Genomic DNA, 20825 nt, shown 5'->3' on the forward strand with positions numbered 1-20825 from the left:
TGCAAATATTGGGTGATAATACTTTTCTGTGGTTTAAAAAAAAAATTTGTCCAGAAAACATGAAGTGCTCCAATCATATTTGCAAAATAAAGGTTTCTAATATTTGCAATAGTCATATTAACTACTTAAAAATATAATTTAGCAAGAATTCACCATGTGTTAAGTACATTTAAGCAACTGAATATTAGCATAAAAAAAGATTACATTTTTGAAATCTTGTCAAGAAGATGGCGAACAGAAATACAAATATTTTAAAAAAAATTGTATTTGTATTTTTAGTTTGTTGGTTGATGATTACCATTACCAAAGCTTTGCTGAGGTTAAAATAAATAAATAATCCAGAAAAAAAATAACAACGAAGTATTGTGTCCTCATTTGGAAATAAAATCTAGAAAATCTAGAAACGTTGCTATTTAAGAAAGTAAGATATAAACTACTAGAATAGATGTGGAGTTGGGACAATTACGAGTTAGTTGTCTACATTGCATTTGAGGTTAGAAATGGGAAATTGCAACTTGATTATTCCCACTTCAGATCAGTCGATTTTGCTTTGCTTAATATTTTGGCTAATTTGATCAAGCTTTGCATTACAAATAAAGAGTGTATTGATCACATTTAAACATTTTCATCTGTGGTAAAAAAAAAAAAAGGTTAAAAACATCTGTATATTGTCTGTTACTGTACCACCCACCAGTGACCTGACAAACTTTGTTCTGGCCTAAAAAACTAAAGTGTAGCTTGCACGCACTGCTGTTATACAAAACGACAGAGGATTACTTACACTAACCGACTGCACATGAATGGCACCTCGGCAGCAAACCTGACTTCATTACCTACTTTAAGGCTATGACAGTAAGTCTCGTCTTGACTTATGATGTCAGCCTCTCCTGGGCAGAGTCAGGGGTGATGTTTTATTCATCTGTGTGTTGCATTCAGCAGCGTTGTAGAAGAGTTCTCTAGTAAACACAGATTTAATGGGCCAGGCTCGTTTTTCGCTGTCTGGCAGGAGCAGCAGCGCTAGAGAAAACCATGTATAAGAAATGAGGAACAATGCTAGCCTGGGCTTGAGAACCAGAGATGGGGAACGAGAGGTGACTACAGGAATGTGCTGAAAGAGGAGACACATGCCTGGCAGTGTAGTATAGTGTTCTCATCTCTGCAGACAGAGCCATGCTGCTGCTTCTGAATGCAGTTTGAACATACTGGGTAACAGTCACTGAGCAGATGTAACATGACAAGAGATTTTTTGCTACATGAATAGAAAGTTGCAGGATCGTTCAGAAAATTTTTTAAGGACAGCGAACTCCATCTACCAAATAGCCATCTTTCAAAATGCAAACAATTACAAGTAGGCGCTCTCTTGTAAAACTACCCTTTTTAAAACTGAACACAGTAATGATATTTTGTTCCTGAATGAATCGTTGAGATTATATATAGAGTTGTTGAATGAGGCAATGACTCAGTGACTCACTCATAATAGCACTTACTTGTTTAATTATAGAATGAATCAGTGTGTCTGAAGAAATCGGATGAGTGAATGATTCATTAACTTACTCATAAAAACAGTTACGTCTTGGCAGCTACTGGTGTATTGATGTAACCTGCAGAAAGAATCACTTCTTACACGCACACCTAGAGGTGGGTGATATACCAGTAGATATGATTAACCCGTAGAAAGTTGTCAACCTGTAGAGATTTTGGACTATCTTCTCTATCGCTGTCACGCTCATGTGACATTGCTGTGCTACATGGACATGAAAACGTATAGTTTGCACGCGTTTTTAAGCATTGCGGTTTAAAAACAAGTTATTTTAAGCCACTGAAATGCAATCAGCTTCGAAAGATAACTCATTTCGCTATATATTCGCACGTGAAGACGGTGCTCATAGAGCACGGGAGTACTGAAATTTCCACGGTATCAAAATTTTGATATCAAAGACTATTTAAAGCAAAAATAACTATATTGTGATATATATTGTTAGCGTGAAAATAAATTGCTCATATCGTGATATAAGATTTTGATCATATTGCCCACCTCTATGCACACCACTCAGAATTTGAGGTCTGAAGAAAGTTTCCCCCGGTTTACCAAAAAAAACAAAAGTATAGGTCAAAAGTCAAACAAGACAATTACTAAGGACTAATATCAGTTTGATGATAAAGCCTTAAAACTTACGTTACATACTTCACTCTTTTATAATATAAATAAATGAAAATGTTTTACAGCATATATAATTTTGCAGTAGCTTCAAGGGTTCTGCCACTGTCTCAGGAGTTCAGAAGTGTCCTAAAATTAACTTTTGCATTTAACTGCAGAAACCAAATGTGCACATTACACAGAACCTTTTTTATGGGGTAAGGTGTAATTTAGGAAATGAAGATAATATTTTCAAACTTATATTGACAATAGTATAGTACATGTATTACTAAAACCCAGACAAAAATTAGCCTTCTGGGCTGGCCTACATAATTTACTGAACAGCACAGGGTTGTCCAGAAGGCCACGTTTTTGTTTTTTAATATTAATAGTATTTAACAATAAAAATAACAGTAATAATAATACATTTAACCAGTGTTGGGGGTAACGCATTACAAGTAACGCGAGTTACGTAATCAGATTACTTTTTTTCAAGTAACTAGTAAAGTAACGCATTACTTTTTAATTTACAAAAAAATATTTGAGTTACTTTTTCAAATAAGTAATGCCAGTTACTTTTTTTCCCCCCATTTATTTATTGAAAGCTCTCCTGTGCCCATGTTGAGAGAAATTGGGAGTAAGATGTTACTTTAGTTCTAGAATAAATGTGAACATGCTTTAATTCATCTTACTCACAAAAAAAAACTGATTTAGTTTTCCTCAAAATTAATAAAAACAGTTAAAAGCAACTCAGAATATGACGCATTTAACAATGTTTTTAAACATGAATCATTTTTGTATGTTTTAAAAGAGGTAAAAAATGTTGTATATAAATAAATTAGTTGGTGATCACTTGTCACAAATTTGGGAAATTAGATGGTGGTTTTTAATCCTGGTTCTGCACTGCACATTGCGATGCTGCATTGCACATGGAATGACTTTGCATATTCAAAATGATATTTGTACAAGTGAATTATGGGTACACAACAAACATGATTTAAAAACTTTCTTGTAGTATTACATATCACCCCCACTGAATGGAAAACGACCTGCGCTGAAGTTTTCAGGTGGCTAAAGTAAATCACGGTGAGTCATGGAAAAAAGTCACGGTGAGTCTCTGAAATCATGAGCTCTGACAAATAAACAGTGGAGGATTTGTGTTCAGGTGGTGAAAACTGAACAAATGACACAAGCAAGCAGGAAAATGTTGATTACCCCGACAGATTCATATTCATAACGCACCGACCAGCTATTACTCTGTAAAAGTGATCTCAACACATTTCTCCATGGCTGCCCTCATCAGCAGGTTTTCTGCGCTGTGTATCAAATGCCAGCCCTGTACTCTGCCCACCCGAGCCAGCAGCAGCAGCCGTCAGACGTGAAGCGCTACCGGGGCGAGCGGGCCTAGGGTTGAACAGTGCATCACCGGGAACAGGCGCCATACATCAGAGGAGCGTAACCTGTCAAAGCGTGAATGGGTTTTGTCATGAATGAATAACTACTGCAAATGTAGTGGCAAGGAGGAGAGCTTTACGCTACTAAGCCTTTTCATCTTCTCTGATCCAGGCTTTGGGCCAGACAGAAAATAAACAGAATCTTCTACAAACACAAAATCTCTGTCCCAAGTGGAAATGCCGTGAGAAGGGATTTTTCTTTCTCTTCTGAGACGAGGGACAACTGACACAGAGAGCGTGTGAAAGTGTGAAGTCTATTTTAACTGACAGTACGGTTGTCTGCGTTGGGTTTTTGCGTGGTGACAGCCGTCCCCTCTGGGCAAGTACAGCTGACTACAGTTGTGATTGTAACAGAAACATCCATTGGGTGTTTAAACCCAGTGAATAGTTTCATTCCTGAGGCAATACTTTAATTCAGCCAACTATAATAGAGCCGTGCTGCATACAGCAGTTTTATATTATGCAGAGAGAGTCTGTGATGAAATTAATTAGCTCTGTTGACACCATACAGCAGATTATGACCCACAGACGGATGCTTCGCCATCCTTTCCAAACAAACAAAAACAAATGAATGCAAAAAATCTAATTCAATTATAAACAAAACAACAAAAGTAACTGATAATAAAATAAAACAAGGGATAAGGGTGGTCAGAGCAGTCTCATCACTGTGGTTTATTTCACACAGTTGAATAAAAAAAAAAATCTGTTTACGGTCACTTAAGATGCATCCCAATTTGCGTACTTGTGCACCATTCTATGCCATTTTGTAGTCTAATAGTGCGAGTAGTGCTTTCACACTGAAAATATCAGGAAGAAAAAGTGCACTTTAAATACACAGATGATGCAATTAATTAACTGAAAATACAAGTGTTGAATGTTGGACACTTCATGCACTCAACTGTTGCAGCTTAAATTATGCAGCGGAGGGGGAGGGGGTATCAGACTCTGATAATGAATGACAAATAGTATGTGGACAAATGAGTACATAGTGTATACATGCAGTGTATAAGTGCATCATTTGGGATGCAACTTTAGATTAGCGGTTGGACTCGGACTGCAATTATAAATAAATTTTGTTTCGGATGGACATTTTGGACACAGTACAGTCAAATCCATGTTAGGCGTTAGGTATAATATGAAAGATTAAAAAAAAGTAACATATAAAATTAAGATAAAAAGACATTAATAAATGTCTTCTAAACTCAACTGGTTAAAGACTAGGACTCAGCTCTGACTGGACAGGCCCTGGCCTGTGATTTCTACAGAAGGGGGACCTGGAACACGATTTTAATTGCAGACACACACACACACACAAGATATGTATATGTATTATACATGTATTTTTGTATATGTATATGTATTATACTTGTATTATTTATATACTGTATATATACACCCACATACAGTGGTGTGAAAAAGTGTTGGCCCCCTTCCTGATTTCTTATTTTTTTGCATGTTTGTCACACTTTAATGTTTCAGATCATCAAACAAATTTAAATATTAGTCAAAGATAACACAAGTAAACACAACATGCAGTTTTTAAATGAAGGTTTTTATTATTAAGGGAAAACAAAATCCAAAACTACATGACCCTGTGTGAAGAAGTGTTTGCCCCCCTCTTAAAACTGCGGTTTATCACACCTGAGTTCAATTTCTCGAGCCACACCCAGGCCTGATTACTGCCACAGTGTTATCTTTTACTAATATTTAAATTTGTTTGATGATCTGAAACATTAAAGTGTGACAAACATGCAAAAAAATAAGAAATCAGGAAGGGGGCCAACACTTTTTCACACCACTGTACATATACAATAATACATGTATAATAAATATGCGTATCATTTTTTTGTGTGTATATATATTTGTGCATGCCCCCCTCACTTTGTGTGCTCCGGCACCAACCCTGGTACAGACTATTTGGTTTTAAAGCAATGATATTTCTTACTTAGAAGTTTAAAGATGTAGAATGTTGTGGCAATATTTCTTATTTTAAACTTAATCTCACAATTGATTTATGACCATTTTTTATAATTAAAGATCAAGAACCTACAGTCGATATTAAAGAAAAGTAGTGCTTTACTAATGAATGCAGTAGTGTTCACCTTGCTGTGGCCAGGTAGGGAAGCAGTGGATTAAACAGCCCTTACTGTGAGAAAAGAACGAGAGATTGGAAGGACAGATTCCTCACCACATTGCATGTATTTTTCCTCACTCCCAAAATACCTCCTGCTGCTATCCCATCTGCCTTGGCACTCCTCGACATGGCAGCTGGCACGCAATCCCCACTAATATCAAAATGGCAACAATGGATTCACTACAAAGAAGAGAGGCGAACTATAACTGTTTATTGGGATTCTAACTTATGGACTGTTTCACGTCCGTCACAGGCCTTCAAGCCAACCCACTAATTCCACACAGGACAAGACGTGGGACTGTTTGGTGCCAGTGATGGGAAAAACAATGATAGCTTTGTTGACTTTGCTCCTGGAGGGAAGTTTAATACTTTGTGTTTGCTATAGAGATTTAGCTGTTCTTGGAACAGAAAAAAAAATTGTACATTAAGACATGTTTCTGCAGAAGTTAATACATAAAGTAAGCCCACTCTTATTGTTTTTGATGTGACAAAACATCAGCAGCAGAATCTCTGTGCGTACATGATCTAACTAGTGCTGGTCAATCTAGATATTTATCAACTTTTTGTTGTTATAGTATGCAGTACATGTAATACACTTGAAAAATGGTGTAGAATGTAAAAATTCACTTAGAAATTTTAATTAACTTAGAAATAGCTATTAAATCTCTCATAACTGCAAAGAAACTTTTGAAGTAGAAAGACTGAAATAGCATATACTTGATGAACTTCAATAATCTTTGTTTCATTTGTAGCAAATCAGCTCATTCATGGGGAAATATGAATAATTAATCATAACTAGTTATAATTAATTATAAATATTTAGATCCGCTGTAGATATTTACTTGACCTCTCAGGGTCAACTGTCTGTCAATTCTAAGAACGTTAATTTCCTGGGCACCCAGTATGTTTATTGGGTGAGGGGTCTGTGAACGTTTGTTAATCTAATGAATAATTGATTTGTTAAATCAAATGAAAAATGGTGTGTCTGATTGGTCCAGACGCTACACATTTACAACCTCGAATATATATATTTTTTCAGTATACATGAAAAAATAAATTTCTGTGAAAATTTTTGACAACTCTAATAAATTTTAAAACGAAACAAAGTTAAAGTGGTTTAAAAATATGAACTGATTCCTCCATTTCTAGTGCCATCCTGTGATTGTAGTTTAAGTGAGAATACATCTCTCTCATACTTGCAAAATAAATAAATAACAGCAAAACATGTCAGACTGTCAAAGATGATAGAAATACAACACAGGTCCATTTTCAGTAACATACTCATCATTTTACGCAACATGCAAACCAGGACGGTGCTGTAACTGCCCACTTACAAGCCCCAGCATCCCCATTTAAAGGCCTAGTAAACAAATAACAGAGCTCTTGTCTTTTTCTTAACTAGATGTTCAATTATTCCTTCATAAAGCTCATACGTTCCCAACTACATTTTTATGAGAACCATACTTCATGTACCTACAAACCTTCCCATCGCCAGGGGCAAAAGTTAAACCAGAGTCAGAGGGGATCCATAAAAATGTTTTGGGCTTGTATGATTACTGTTGGTACAAATGTAAGTTTCATTGGATTTATGGAGCCATTTCCCTGGAGTGTTCATTTCAGCCTATACATAAATCTCCTAGATGACCAGCGCTCGGAAAGGTCCTGAGGACCTGCGCAAGTGTTATAGACTGATGCAAAAGTATGACAATATGACAGCATACTGTAACAATATTATGGTGGGTGCATTTATCGACTCAAACTGCATTACGTCAGCGACGGCTATAGATCACAGCAGAACACAGCAAAGGTGTCTGCACATCATTGTTATGCTGTCTCCGTTTATGTGCAATGCTATTTCTGGTTTACAAATCACACACTCGCATCCACTTGCATGCACACACCTCACCTCTCGTTTCCCATCTCGATAATTAGTTCATTAATTACATTAATGGAACAACCCAAAACAAAAAATGTTCTCCTTTACCAGCTTCACCCATAATGCCCCTTTATGCACAGAAGAGGGTGGCACTCTTCAGCTCAGTGGAGGGGAGGTGGGACACTCAATCTATCAATTACCTTATCGAGGATTCTTGCTCCGCCGGCGCTGCACCAGGATATTTCCCACAGCACACGATTTGTGAAAGTATTTCATTAAACAGCAATCAGAAAGCGCTCTGTGACAAGAACTGAAAATAAATTGCCATTAGTAAGTAATATGTGATTTCTTAGAACATAACAAAAATCTACATGGGTGTTTCTGCTTGGAAAACTTTTTGGGAAATTATCATTATGTTTTAAAAGTTTTGTTTTTCTTGGCCGCAGTACAAAGTTTGTAACCAGTCGTGTAGAACAACAACTTGAAGTGGAAGAAGCAGCCAACTCTAAGTAATTACTTCTTCAAAAAAGTACCTAGATAGTATGTGATTTTAGACACAGACCTACTGTTTTATGTATACTGTGAATTCTGACATACTACTCTTTTCACTTACTGTTTTTCACCTACTATGTAGAAGTATATTTAATGGTTGGTTCTATTTAACGCGAAGCTCAGTTTGAATAATTTAGTGTTACGGCAAGTCAAGTTGACGTGTATAACAGACAAAACTGCCATAAAACATTAACCAAAAACACTACACAAAGAGAAAAGAAAAATAATAATTGGCTTTAACGTGGTAAGTTACACACGCACACGCACTCACACGCAGACACACACACACACACACACACACACACACACACACACACACAAGTCAGGTCTTAGCTTATAATGCTTTTAATGAAAAAAAAACAAAAAAACACTCCATGTAGCAAAACAGCCATATGTTATTAAATAATCATTTAAAACTCTCGTTTAAAAAAAAAAAAGCTTGGCCTTGAGCAGTCAGCCTTAAAATTAAATGAATAGGCTACCCATCCCAGTCAAACACTGGCAGCATTATACTATATAGTATACTATATAGCATTCTATTTATAGGCAAAAGCAATATGTGAACAGCATGTCTGAAATATACAGTATTCATAAAACAGCATGCAAAAAATATCCACATAACCTACTATTCCACATCCAATGGACACTTAACTATCCCCTGAGGCCACGGGAGGCCATTCACAAAATTATTTGTATCTGTATTCGGATAAAACAGGAAGTAGGTGGGGCTTACTTTTTTTCAGAGTTATGACTAAACAAATATGCTGTGTTTAACTAAAATAATTATTTTGTATGATTATAACATTTATTTATATGTCTGAGCCGATACCCTTGTATAGGCAGTGCGGTTGTGCTTCGGGTGACGCGAGTTTGAGTGCCAGCTTGGGGACATTTCGTTATCGATAAATAAATATCGAAATATCTTCTAATTAAAACATTACAATGCAGTTTGCAAATATGGAAATTGATTTGTCATTTCCAGGAAATGAAAAAGGCAACTGCAACACTGCTATTTGATTTACGCTGGTTTCATTTATAGAGTTTACACTCATTTACTTCACACACTGGTTATTGCTTGGTAATTTTATAGGTTTATGTAAAATATCTTTCCCTTGGCTCACTGGTTCCTGCGCAGTCTGGAAAAGTATGGAAAAAAACAAATGCGGAAAAATATTTGTGTTTCGACTATTCAGTGTTCTAAAATTAATCATTTCTAAAAATGAATTTATCATAAAAAGCAGAGAGATTTCATGACAAACGTTTAGTGATCATCTGAACACGACTGAATTAATTCAAGGCGCACATTTTCATTACGCAGAACTCTTAAGCTAGTATTTTTTTGAACTTCACTAAACAAATGTAGCAAAAAAGCTAAAGATAAAGCAGCAAACATGTAGACCTTGCAGAAAATGTTGGCCTGTATGTATCCAAGTTGATTATTAGTCTACTCTTGACAGACAGCTGGTTTGGTTTTTGAGAAACTGAGACGTGCAGAGATAGCGCTGTGCTTATTCCATTCGTATCATATCGTACAAGGTTTAAAGGGGTCATATGATGCGATTTCATTTTTTCCTTTCTCTTTAGAGTGTTACAAGCTCTTGGTGCATAAAGAAGATCTGTAAAGTTGCAAAGACTAAAGTCTCAAATCCAAAGTGATATTATTTATAAAAGTTAAGAGTTAGCCACTCTTTGGATTTGAGACTTTAGTCTTTGCAACTTTACAGATCTTCTTTATGCACCAAGAGCTTGTAACACTCCAAAGAGAAAGGAAAAATTTAAATTGCATCATATGACCCCTTTAAATATACACAAACAGTAGAACGTGTATGATGTAGTATTTTAGTTGAATCTTGCCAAGCTCTGATTTCTGAAAGATGCACGGAGAAGCAATGACAAAGCGGTTGTTTGATTTGTGCTCATTTAATTCATAAAGTTTATGTATAATGTCGCACTGATCCTCTGGCTCACCTGTTATCCAGCGAACACGAGGAGTGAATGTGCCAGCCTCAGCCAAATATTATTCAGCAAAATTATTTGTTATCCTTTATTTGTTTTGAAGCCATTTTCCGTACCTTTCCGAATAAGGACACACGCACACCCCTAATTCATACCACAAACATTCATACTACATAGGAGACAGTTTTTTGACAGTCACTAAGTAATCACTTATTTAAAATAGCACTCACTCAGAGAGTATGCGATTTCGAATGTGGACAGGGTCTTTTAACACTTAAAATGAATTCAGCTTACTCATTCAAACATTGTTGTGGCTGTCTCTTTAAGAGGAATCACTTGCAACATTTAATTGACATCCCCGATCACCTGAACAGAATACCATGTGCACAGCCACTGAATCTTGCCATCATGATATGCAAAACGACCTTTTGTACAGGCAGCATACAAGTAAAATTCAGGATGAAGAGCTGAGCAGCACTGATCAATGGGTGGGCTAATCTCCTTCCACCTCATTTCCCTTCTCTAGCATGCTGGGTATGTGCATGCAGAAAGAATCGACCCAAAAGAATCTTCAATCTGGAGATGATCTGAGCCTTTAGCCAGGTGAGTTCTTAAACAAGCATGCTGACAAGTGAAAGCAACTCCACCACAGGAGATGGTCTACTCCACACACTCCTAAACATGACAGAACAGATATCTTCCCTGCGTGTATGTATAACTCGATTGCAGTCTCGGCTCGTATGGAAATGCAGACAAACACACTTCATCTCCCTGACAGTACACTCTGAATTTGATGTGCACGTTGATCCTCGCAGGTTGTCCTCATCCGTTTGCAAGCCGTGTCTGGTCTGAGGTTCTCTGCTCCATGTCCATCACCTGTAAACTATACAAAGAACAGTAATTGCTTGTCTGGGCTGACAGCACAGCTTTTGGTGAATCTACACTTGCCGACACCAAGCAGATATTTACACACAAAATGAAATTACTCCCTTTTCAGTGCACCACTCCAGAGAGATGAAACTCACAGACCTGTCAGTCTGTTTGTGGCAAATTGTTTATTTAATCTCAAGAAATAATGTAGAACAGTCGACGTTAAGTACCAAGAGTGGATTTTCTTCTCGTGCATTAGGAGTCCTCACTCGTTTGCATTCTTGCGACAGCAAAGAAATCCCAAACGCTGAACTGCGTTATTTGTTCAGTCTTTCAGTTTTTTGTTATGTCAGAATCCCAGAAGTACAGTGTCATATATATGAATAGTTATATGGTGAGGTTACATTGTGGTTAAATCCTCACTGTTAACACAGGCTTCATGTACAGTAAAAGCCATTCATTCTGAGAGGGCAGATTATATGGTGTAAATAAAGTGTCCAGGTCACAATTCATTCCCAAATTAACTAAATTAACATTTTGCACAAAGAAAACTAACCTATTTTAGGACCATAACACTTTCTCAAATTTGTTCTCAAATTCATTACGTAAAGCATCTGAAAAAGTAGTTTTTTTCTCCCCTCACCAGATTATAATTTCTCTATTATAGTAAAGAATAAATAAAAGTATAAAATAAAATACTATTATATAAAGGTGTCACTATATAAAGCAAAAATACAATAATATGCATTATGGATAGCGACAATATCTGTATAATTCACCCAAAATGATAGTTTAGACAGATTTAATTTAGCATAAAATATGGTAATTTTAACTTTATAAATACAATATATTAAAAAAAAAGCAAATAAAAAAAATTTCAAAATTTCAAATAAAGCAATAAATAAATCAATGCATATGAATGCATAAATTAAAGGCAGTACAACTATGATGTATAAATACAATAAAATAATTTTTTAATGAAAATGAGACTTTTTGTTTTATGGTTATGAGAATTATTTCTTACATTCTTTTTAGGATGAAATAAAGATAAACAAATAAAGACATTTCAATACACATGATAAGATTATAAAGTGCATGTGAGGAAAAAATAATTGCATCTTATTTTTAGATGTTTTATAAAACATTTGGCATTTTTGAAACTGTCCTAAAGAAGCCTTCTCTTCCAAGAACGTGAGGATATTGTCTTATATAAGATGATCGTTTCAGATGATCTCTGAAAATGTAAAAATGGCAGCCAATATTCGCAATGCTCTATTTACTGACTAACAGCAATATTGAAGTCAATTTCACCACCACCCCAGGCATATACGCCTGTCATAGTGAGCATAACTTTTACAGGGCACTTTTCAAATGGCACCTCCCCTGGAGAAATCCACAAGGCTATGAAACTCCTTTTATTTTTAGACAGATCTCAGGTATCCACGACATTATCATTCAGGAGACCAGATACGTCAGTCAACAGACCAATCCTCCCAGTCCAGTGCTACTGCATTATATCTACAGATATTTCAGACTAAGGCTGGAGTAAGTTTATAGACCTTAATCAAGGTAGACATCATATTTAATGGTACACAAATAAAATGCAAATGGCTGTAAGGGACAGACATATAATCTGTTTAATAGGTTCAACTGTTTTAAACTCCTTAAGTTCTGGACCTCATGCAGACCCTTTCATTAACTATAGCCTCTTCAGTGCTTCCTACTTCATTAGCATTAGGTTTAATACAGTAGCTAATAATCTGTGCATATGTGTTGAAACGTAAATGAAAGTGCGTCTTTATTTACTTTTCTAGGTACAACAGATGGAGCTAAGAAAAGACACTCACATGGAATTGAAAGGAGGGAGAGGTCAAAAAGGCATCCCCATAGACCAAACGTGCAATAGGTGAGAATGCGGCACAGCGGTACACAGTTCAGCCGTGAATTAAGGGAACAACAACTCTGCAGTCAGTACACTTTTGTTCATCTTTAGATGGAGGTGAATGTGCTAACCCAGGGGTCATTAGACAGTAGACAGAAAGAAGATGAGAGGATCGTACGGCTGTTTCACACTGCACTCATAAGCAGCACGCAACAAAGTGATTTCTGGGTCTCTACATTGAGTATTTCCTTTAATAGCAGCAATAACACATTTGTCTGATATCTTGCACAAGTTCAGAATGAATCGTTTTTGTAGACTATTGTCAAAGTTTTTTTTTTCTTTTCAATTTTTGGACTGGAGGGAAAGTTATAGTATGTTTTTATATACATCAAGCTCTTTTATCCCAAAAGATAAAAAAAACAATAGGTCTCAGCTTGTTTAAAGAGGAGCAGTAGAGGAAATTTAGGTCAGTGATTTTTCCCACAGACCACCCAATATTATAAATAAATATGTATTTAAAGACTAAGATTTATACTGTAAAATGTATACATTTAGAATTTATTAAATATTTGTATAACTATTTTTCTTTATTTTATAAATTATAAATGTATTTATATTTTAAAATATATAAAATATTATAAATTAAAAAAATAATATCTGTAAAATATTGTATAAACCTGAGAGGAAACTATCACAATTAGTTTTATTTACAATCATTCAGTTTTTACAATTATTTTACAATAAATCAATTATTATATCACAGCTATTTTATTAGTTACGTCTAATAGAATAAACTGTCCTTAATTATTTCTGACCTTTAGAAAGTATCATAAATAGTAACAACGTTAATGCACATTTGAATTTATTTAAATGTATTGCTGTTTGTTTGTTATTATACTGTTATGTATGTTTTTTTAAGTATTATATTTTTATATATTTATGGATTTTTATTTTTATTTAAATTTTATATTTTACTATTGTTTTTCCACTGACCACATTGCAGGCCTCCTGGGGGTCCTGAAAGCTCAGTTAGAAAACCCCTAATGTAGGCAAAAACACTGCAATATTTTCCTCATCCTCAAGGTGGTGTTGAGTCTGTCGTCAGCCTTGAATGGACAGCTTAACTCAAGCCTCCTTCCTGTCTAAGAACTTACAAGAGCAGCAGTAACCATGGTAACGCCTTCAGAACCCGGGCAAACATTTATAGGGCAATGGATTTGCTTGAGAAATACTAAAAAGAACTCAAATAGTACACAGCCGTCAGAGAGAAGTACGTTTGCAGGCATTTGTAGGCCAGCACGGTAAAAACAAATGCAATCAAGAGGTTTGATTAGGAGATATTTATTGTTTTCAGTTAATTCACTTGCCTTGCTCCTTCGACCTCTCTTTCCTTTCCATTCTCTCTAAGCTTTGTTGTTTGCTTTGTTGTCCGCCTCCTGCTTCCATAATTACAATATTATGAAGGATTTGTGAGTTCAGTGAGCGCTGCCTGGGTTTCTCTTTCTCTCTGGCAATAATTTAGCATCACTGAAGCAATAGGGGAGCATGCAACACAGAACTCTCTCTCAGTGGAGCACAGGTGAGACAGGAGGGGAGCTGCCATTACCCCAGGAAGAAAGTCAGTCCTTATTGTTGTCTATTTTGCAGCCTGAGAGAGAACTGTCAAAGCTTGGTATGACACATCCTGTGATAATACACCATCATTAGGCCCAAAAGTTACACCAGAGGGTGTATTTCCTGCTGGAAAATCCAGCTTAAGATGATGGTTGTGTTTTGGAACATGGTAGATGGTTTCTAGCTGGCCATTACTACTCCAAAAACCAGCTTGACCACCTTGAGTTGCTATGAGCAGATGGTGTGTTGCTGGTCCAAGATGGTCTACCATGTTCCAAAACTTTTTTTAAAGTGTTCTGCTGTTTCAGAGCAAGCAAGAGAGAAAAAGTTAAGAAAGAGAGATTAGTCAATGCCATGTCCCACTAGAACAGTCATCAGTACGGAGACAAGAGACGTTACACACCTTACATCAGTAAAATGATCCTGCTCATCAGCGCTCATTCCACTAATGAGCATCCTAATTCATGATTGTATCACACACATTCTGACTAATGAGTCTAATTGCTAGTAAAGGAAGACAAACAAAGTAGATCAAAGGTTTGCACAGTGCTGCAAAAAACAACTCATTGTACAATAGCGACGGTTAGTGCTTTTTCACACTGTCCTGTGGCAAAACAACAACAAAAAGCATGACCTTTCTGTTTCTTCTGGTATAGGAATCATCCCATGACAAATGCTAGTGATCTGTATGCCTTTATATACATGAATTTGGCAGACAATTTAATTCAAAGCAACTTTTCAAAGTACAAATTTCATCATTTCATGTATTCCCTTGGAATCAAACCCACTGCTCTGCTGTTTGATCTACAGAATAACTTTTGCAGGGGAAAACTGGCATTTCTGACACTGACATATCCAACCCTGGAGGCCATTATGTATAGTGGAATCTAAACTCAGTGGTTTCTGTTTGAGCAGTACATGAAGGGATAATTCAAGGGAAAATTCTGTTATCATTTAGGCCCAATCCCAATTCTATTTTATACCGCTTCCCCTACCCCTTGTCCCTTGAAACAGAGTGTCAAGGGGTAGGGGTGAAAATATTCCCCTAAGAATTGGGACACCACTACTATCTCATACGTCGTCTAGCTCCTACAATACATTTGTTCGCTCGGGAAGCCATGTTGCCCCTGAAGCCGGTTTACGCGGAGATAATTCATACCCCTTTGTTTGAAGAGTGGTCCCGAAAAATCTTAGTTTGAAGGGCTATCTGGCCCTTCCCCTTACCCCTACCCCTCCAACCAAAAGAGAATCGAGACACCCCTACCCCTTCACGTGAACGCGCAAAACGGAGGGGTAGGGGAAAGGGGAAAGGCTAAGGGGTAGAATTGGGATTGGGCCTTACTCTCTTATGTTGTTTTAAACCACAGACTTCCTATCAAATGTTTTGGTCCATGCAGTGAAAATCAATGTGGTCCAACCAGGGTTATTATTGTTAACTAAAACGAAATGACTACCTGGAACTCAACTTTATCACTGCAGTATGAAACTTTCTAAACTGCATGCCAGGTGCTTAAAATGTAGATAGCATTGTTCACTTCTGTCATGACGACTCTCTTTGCTACTGCCAATACATCCACAGACATGCATGTGCCTGTGAGACATGCAATACTGCTGCTGCTGCACATATAACATATATAAAATAACCCCCATATATAACATACATGAAATTACCTAATAGCAGATCTATACAGGTGGAGCTGGGTAAGGCGGAGGGTTTCTGAAGCATGCTACAACTGCTACAGCAAGCACTAGGCCAAGTATTTCAATGTTGAGCAGCAAGCTCATTGGCTGCTGATGAAAAATAAAACAATCAGCTGCACCATGTGAATGATGTGATGATATCAGAATGAGTTAGAAACTATCGACCTGCATCCTAAGTTTTCTCACAGTATAATGTAGGGGAATCTCCAAAATGGGTGCCGGATCAGTTGTTCATTTGTTGCTAACGTTGATGGGTTTTTGCTTGGTTTGTGCTGCATGTCTGCAAAGGAAGATAAATATTGCAGCGGAGAGCTGAGTTGCAGTGATGTTTATTGCATGAACGCAAGACGTAATATCTTGCATCTTGCACCTTTGTTCGGCTGCTCAGGAGAGAAAACCGGATATGATATTCTCAGTTCTAAAAGAAGGACAAAACCGAGAGCGCTCTCTCCCTCTCTTAGAGATTGTCTGTAATGAAGCACGCAGGGGTAAATGATTGATGTCAGGATAAATTAAAGTGCAATAGAAGGACGTAACGCACTGTTAAGATTGACATCCATCAATTTAACCCTAAAAACTTTTAAATGGCAATTACAGGACTGTGGAACAGAGAAAGAAAAAAGGGTGAATTCAACATACAGTAGCCATTTGTCAGGAAGACATGTCATCAGTCTATCAGCCCGGATTAACATGTCATCACCTTTGATTTATCTGCAGCTGAGAAAAGCAATAACATTTCATACCCCTCATTCGTGTGGGATAGCACTGGATTTCTTTGACATTTAAACATCCAGCATTACCACAATATGCTTGGCAATAACAAATGAAGCTTGAGAAGGAAACCAGGTTGATAATATATTATTTCACTTCAAGAACAAAAGATGGTAAGAAGCCTGGGGGAACCTACCTTTGGATGGATTGGCATTTCTATGAGTGTCTGGAACACTTGTTGGCTCAACCAGTCGCTGAAAGTTTGTTATTTCAGACAGCAATCCTCCAAGGGTGCAGCCATTCTGCAAAGAGCGACTTTCACAGCATTTTCTTCTTTCCGGCTTCTAACAGCACCTAAACGAATAATATAATATGTTGAAACTCATCTGAACATCTGGCCTTTTTTGACGTCACAACACACTGTCATTTACATCTGTGCATTTGACAGATGCTTTTATCCTAAGTGACTAACAGAGAATTCAAGCTAACAAAGTATTTAATGCGGTTCTTGCATTCCCTGCGAATCCAACCCATGAAAGTGATAAAGGAAGAGTTTTCTGAATATAGACAGACTTGTACTCCTACGCAAAGTCATGCTGGGATAGTGATGTGAGGAGACAGAGAGGGAGATTGATACTGTCATTTGCCACTGGACGGGTGGAGGACACAGCTTGTATAATGAATTGTGACACTTCAATTAGCCCCTCCAAGATAAACAACACAAAAATAACCCTTTTGCCTTTTCAGTTTTATGGCTAACTATCACAACACATTATATTGTTGCCATAAATTGTGTACAAGGGCACAATTTCTACATTCTGGCACTACTGATTTTTGGATAAATTAGTGAAAAACCTGCATATGTGTGTTACAGAAGAAAGATCTCTTTAGTAGTAACAAGCCTTAGCGGACTGTAAATCCTTCATTAAAAAAAGATTCCGTTCAGAGACAGCTCTCAGCAGGACTGTCTGATACCCATGGACTTTATAAGTGAGAACTCAGAGCCACATGGGAAGCGTTCTTGAACATTAGTTGGAAGTATGAATAAACATATTGAATACGAGGAAATCAGACTGGATTCACAGCCAGAGATAATTTGCTAAATAGTTATTAATACCTAGTTGTGAACAAATATTAAAAGATATTACAGTATAACATTGTGTTTGGGCTGTTGGTTTCATCATTAATTAATCAGTGAGTCGAATCTTTCGAATCCGTTCTACTTGGATGCATTCTCTAATTCGTTTAGTGATCCCTTCTTTTCTTTGACCAGTAGGTGGTGACAGGAAATTGTCTTTTAGTGTTACAGTCAGGGGTGTTTCCTCCGAGGAGGCAAGGGAGGCAGTGTCTCCTCAAAAAGTTGGATGAGAAAATAATCGATATTACAAAAATAAAACAGCGCAAATATGACTAAATATGATATTAAAAGTCTAAAAGTCACTCGTTTTTATAAAGTAACACTGTCCAAAAGCGACACCCACAGGTAAAGTTACAGCGGAGGCTTGCCTCCCTTTGGTCCATTGACTTTCTACAGAGACTCCAAAGCGTCAATGCCTCCATTGCGCTATAATTGGACACGATCGGTTAAGGCTGGATGTGATTGGTTCGTGTGATAAATCCCGCCTCTTGTTTTCATGTGAGCTCTCGGTCTGAATGAAGAAAATGATGGCGTTATTGACTAATTATAAAGTAAGTAAACAACTCTCCCACTTAGATACCACTACGTTGTGTCACGTCAAAATAAAACTTGAAATGGTCTGAAAACTTGATGACTGCTTGTTTTTAGTGAGCATTCAGCGTGATGAAATGAAAGATATATCTTCGTGTCTGTGGCAGTGTTTACAGAGCTTTTATGACGATGACCCGAAATAAGTTGACTATTAAAAAGAACAGCTGAACATAAGTTCACAAATAAAAAATATTGGTAACATTTTACAATAAGGTGTCATTTAATGAGTTAACTAACATGAACAAACAATGCACATTTATTACAGTATTTATTCATCTTTGTTCACATTAGTTCATACAAATACAGTTGTTCATTGTTAGTTCATGTTAGTCCACAGTGCATAAACTAATGTTAACAAACACAATTTTTTATTTTAATAAAGCATTAGTAAATGTTGAAATTAATATTAACTAAGATTAATAAATGCTGTAGAAGTAGGCTATCGTTTATTCTTAGTTCATGTTAACTAAAGTAGTTAACTAACGTTAACTAATGAAACCTTATTGTAAATTGTTACTGCCTTTAGTTATTTTGGAATAAATATAAAAATGCATAAAAACACTATGAAACGTATAATTAGTATTAAAAATATTAAATAAAATAAAAAATAACATTAATAAAATACAAAATAGAATTATATTTGTTCTCTTTTTTATGTAATATTTATTATAACTGCCTCCTCATTTTAAAACACCACCGCACCCCACTGGTTACAGTGTGTGAGTCATTTGAATCATTCTATCAATGAGTCCTTCACAACCAAAACGAGTATTATTAAAATACATGCCACTAAGATAATCCAAATAGTATTTATAGCACCATGTGTTTTTCCAGCCTACATAAATTTCATTTAATTTGTATAATCACGAGTCGTGTTTAAGTATTCATAATTTATCTCCCTCCTTCTCTCTTGTTGTGAACAATATTGACTAACTTAACGAATTGAATAACTGCTACCTTTTCTTTTTCCGTGGATCAGTAGATACTCCTTCAAGATGGAGAGGTATCATTCAGTTCATTCACAATCTAGACGATCGCTTTTTTCGTTTGCACGTTAACAACAGACACGAACATCTTCTTCTTGGGGTTTTAATGGCGGATGGCATACAACTTTTAGGTGCATTACCACCACCTACTGATTAGGAGTGTGGGTCAGGATCATACCCTTGAATTCACTATATTCTATAATATAAATACCTTTAAATACCGCGTTAAAAATTGATTTTTTATTTTTTTTTAATTCCCCAAAATGCAGAAACGAACTATTCAGTCAGTGACAAATATGTCTGAAAGTGAAAGAACGACTTCTTCACAATTCGAAAACGATTCGTTTACAAATGACATGCTACTACTATCACATCCAATCAGATGATTTTACATATTTAAAAACAACCAATGAGAGCCCATGATGGGCGGGGCTACCTAGCATAATGTATGTTACGTAACAAACAAATTAACACGCCTCTTGTCTCAGAACTGAGATTTGTATAAAGCAGACAGCTTTTATTTCTTTATTTTGTCAGGTCTGTTTAAGACGCAGTACAACTTTATTGTCCATTTGTTCTGAAATGTATTATTTATTAGCGCAGTATGCAGCAGTTCTTTTCTATGGAAGAATAAACAAAACTCTGTGGTAAATTGTGCAAAGTGTGGAGCTAAGCATGTCTTCAAAAGCACTAATGATCCACGAGCTCCAGCTCGCACTGAGATGCATGATTGTGTGTTTAAGCTGTCTGTGGTAATATTTATGTAATAATGTTGTATGTGTGTGCACCGCCATTAGAGCTACGGGCTTGTCTGAAGCAGGGGTAGGCTAATTGGAGGTACAGTTATGCGATGAGAATAAAATAATACATCTACTGAAGTCTGCCTGTAGTTTGGATGAGAGGGAGGGAAATGAGAGGATACGATGATGTATCATAATCAGGGGTGTGGAAACAATCTGCGAAGTGAGGGAACATAGTATAAACCTTATCAGACTGGCTCATGAATATTAATTAGATGATATACAAACTATGGAACAGACTGAATTTGCTTTCCCACAGTCTTGTTTCTAATTGTCAAATTAAACCCTAAGATTTAATTTTATTTCAGATAGTGGCCAAGTCAATATTTAAATGAAAAAACAACAACAACAACAAAAAACAAACTTAAACATATATATATATATATATATATATTAGTGCTGTCAAACAATTCATCGCGATTA

At 36.4% G+C, this 20825-nt stretch overlaps 1 long non-coding RNA gene across 1 annotated transcript; it reads right to left on the reverse strand.

The window, feature by feature from the left end:
• Positions 1-10072: 10072 nt before the first annotated feature.
• LOC107741942 (uncharacterized) lies at positions 10073-19689 on the reverse strand. The gene is made up of 3 exons (XR_001640256.1): positions 19574-19689; positions 17084-17241; positions 10073-10992 (listed from the first exon to the last, which is right to left on the reverse strand). It is a non-coding gene; the product is annotated as an uncharacterized LOC107741942 (long non-coding RNA).
• Positions 19690-20825: the final 1136 nt, after the last annotated feature.

The sequence above is a fragment of the Sinocyclocheilus rhinocerous genome, unplaced genomic scaffold (genome assembly GCF_001515625.1).
Source record: "Sinocyclocheilus rhinocerous isolate Xijiao unplaced genomic scaffold, SAMN03320098_v1.1 scaffold226, whole genome shotgun sequence".
In the NCBI taxonomy this organism is placed as follows: domain Eukaryota; kingdom Metazoa; phylum Chordata; class Actinopteri; order Cypriniformes; family Cyprinidae; genus Sinocyclocheilus; species Sinocyclocheilus rhinocerous.